The sequence below is a fragment of the Ipomoea nil genome, unplaced genomic scaffold (assembly GCF_001879475.1).
Source record: "Ipomoea nil cultivar Tokyo-kokei standard unplaced genomic scaffold, Asagao_1.1 scaffold3100, whole genome shotgun sequence".
NCBI lineage: Eukaryota > Viridiplantae > Streptophyta > Magnoliopsida > Solanales > Convolvulaceae > Ipomoea > Ipomoea nil.
This window is the reverse complement of record NW_017619528.1, coordinates 2561619-2565044: the sequence shown is the minus strand read 5'-3', so window position 1 is coordinate 2565044 and position 3426 is coordinate 2561619.

Here is a 3426-nt window from a genome sequence, read left to right as displayed (position 1 = left end):
GTGACTCATAACGAATACTTTTCCGGGAGCGCCGTAACCCCCCTGGTGACTGGTGCCCCCGTGTTGACCCACGGTGGCAGGGCGTGGTCTTTGGGGTCGAGTGCACTGGAAGGCCTTGTGCCCCTCCTCTCCGCAGTTGAAGCATCGCCAGGGGTTACCCGCACAATCCTTGCCTCTGTGGCTTTTGTTACACCTCGGGCAAGGGAAGCTTCTTGGATTAGCTTCATTGTTTCCCAGGGGTGGCCTTGGGTTGGTCGGGTTGTTCGGCCTCGTGCCGGTGTCGTTCCTCGTTCTTTTCACTGGCGGTGCCCCACTTCCGGTGTTTCTTCTTCGTATTTGTTCCTGAACCCCGCGTTGGAGTAGTTGGATTCGATAGAGGTTCGCGGCACTGGAATAAGCCTCGTTGAGGGTCCGGGGTCTGCTTACCACTAGCGCTTTCCGAGCTTCGAAGTTGAGGCCTGACACAAACCTCTCTATCTTGGTTACCTCGGTGGGGACTAGCTCTGGTGCGAAGCGTGCCAGTTCGAGGAATCGTCTATGGTATTCTATGACGGTGGCCGTTAATTGTTTTAGATGAAGGAAATCTTCGTACATGGATGCTTTTACGTGGGTTGGATAGAACCTCTCTCGTAGTCGTGTCTTGAGGTTCTCCCAATTGAACCCCGGTTCTTGTTGATAGGTGGGTCCCTCGTGGATCCACCAGAGATCGGCCTCGTGCCCGAAGTAGAACGAGGCTATCTCTACGCGGCGTTCCTCTGGGCATTCCACTACTCCAAAAATCTTATCAAGCGTCCGGATCCATTATTCTAGGACCGCGGGATCCTCTTCTCCCGAAAACGTGGGTGGTCGGTGATTTGAGACTTGTCGGGTGACGTCCGAGTTTGCGTTTGATGGAGGCGGTGGGGGCCTATTGTTGCGAAGGGCCGCGTCACTTAGTGCCTGTGCGACTTGTGTTAGTTGCTGCAGGGTTTGGGTCAAGGGGTCGTCGGTGGCGGGCTCTGGAGTTCTGGATTGCCTTCTGTTTGGCGCCATGCTATCGTCTTTCTGGTCAGTGTTTATAAGAATGTTAAGTTAGAGTCTGATGCACTTCTTGTGAAGTGATGAGTGGGGAAGGGTAACGTGTAGAGAAGTTATGTGTAGGTTTCACAATCTCACCGCGCGTCCTAAGATTCCTGAGTCCTATGTTCCTAGGTACCTAGAGTTCAAGCCTAACGTCCTAAAGTCCGGTCTTAAGAGTCTTTTCCTAGGGTCAAACTTAGGCTCTGATACCAACTGTAACACTCCAGATTTTCAAGACATTTTAAGCTTATATAATAAAGGTAATATCTCATTACATCCCAAAGTATATCAAAAGTGTACGGGGTGCTATGCCACACCTGGGCTAGAGAACCCAGGTGCACATGCTGTCTAACTAATATCCATTGAAACACAATGCATAATATGGCACGCAGGCCGAAAGGGAAACTACTCTACTTCTACGCTCCAGTTCTAGCGCGCTCCAGTGCTCTAGTCCTCTGCGCCTGAAAGCCAAATATATCTGTTCAGCGAGAGATGCTGGTAACCCACTCCAACACGTTGAAATACAATACATATAGAGATATATATAGATATACGAAAACCATTTTGAGCATGAAGATATATCCTACGAACTCTAGCTTTAAAACCGGGAATGACTCGACAGGTAAGGCCAGACACAAGCAACAGTTATAACGAGCATATGCAGTTCACAACAGATAAGGCAGATAAAGCAAAGCATAAACAATGATCATAACCCAACATGAACAATCCCCAATATAAATCTCATAGTCACATCCCCCAAGACACTCGTAATCACAACTCGTCCATGTCACAGCACATAACACACTTTGTTGGCGCCACAGCACCAATCGCATGCCCATACATGAGAGTCAGCGCATATAGCTCTGACACGGCCCCGTAGCACCCTGCCCCGTATCGCAACACGGAGGGGTCGATCGCAACCGACCGATGAACCGCAGCTCATCATAGTGTTTGATCGCAACCAAACAGTGGACCGCAGCCCAAGAGAATGTCATCTGACCGCAGCCAGGAAAAAGGACGAACCGCAGCTCGTATAGAAACGTTTGATCGCAACCAAACGGTGGACCGCAGCCCAAGAGTATCAATCTGACCGCAGCCAGCTTCTGAACCGCAGCTCAGGATAACTAATCCGATCGCAACCGAATTGGGGTAACACACACATAACACATAGCAAGCACATGCAACCCACATTACACATTAGGAAGGGGGAGAAAACGTATAACAAAACCTATGCGTGATCCATCACTTACTAAGAATAGTCCTAAGGGGTTCATACTTCTTCCACCTAGGTCAACGGGATACCAATTCCACAAGCATGCAATATAATAGACTCATAAACCTACGAACGGTACCCGAAACATCAAACTAGACATAGGCACGATAAACGGAGTCCGTTGGGACACCACGGGTAACGGGGAACTTTAAACGGGGAAGCCGGGGTCCCTGGTGGGACAATTTTCCAGCGGGTAGCCGGTGGGTGGGGGCCACCCGCCGGCTGCCCGCCGGATTCTACTGTTCCGGGCAGCGGGTCGCCGGCGGGCAGCTGCCCGCCTGCCGGCCACCCGCTGCCGGGCGGTGTTTTACGGCCATGGGTAGGTAGCGGGTCCCCTACCCCCCACCTACCCCCCACTGACTCTTTTCATCACTTTTTGCCCCGGGAACCGTTGTGGAACCCGAAACCATGCTTAGACACTTTTCAACGCAATTAACGACAACACGTAGACAATTAACGAATCAAATACAAGAAACGAACGGCACATAACCTATCATGCTTTTCTAAATATAATCAACACCCAAACATGCGATTTCCCCACCCGATAATCCAAGAATAAGATTATACGATACAACCTAGGGTTCCAATCACTTTTATATCAACAAGAATACGGTTCGTCTTCTAATTGCAAGATTCGGTAAGAATAACACATAAACATCAAGAGCATCACACAATTATCAAGAACGACACATAACCATCAAGAACTCCATATAATCATCAAGAATTCCATAATCATCAAGAATCTCCCAATATTAAGATTATCAAGATCTCTCATGGGATCATCACATCAAACATCAATAATAATCATCATATCTCGCCAATACACAATAATATGGGGGAAACCCTAAAGGGGAATCATAGCTATGAAAATAGGTTTTGTTGAGACATGGGTTACCTCTTAGCCTTAATTAATTCCTTGGCTATGAAGGATCTTTCTTTAAGCTTCCTTGCTTTCTTGATTTCTCCTAAGGGGATTCTTGGAGCTCTTTTGGGGTGGTGGGGCGTTATTTTTTTGGGAAGTTCTAGGTGCCTCCTAAGTCCCCTATTTATATATTTAGGAGTCCTAATTAGGAACTAATATTATAGGCTCGCTA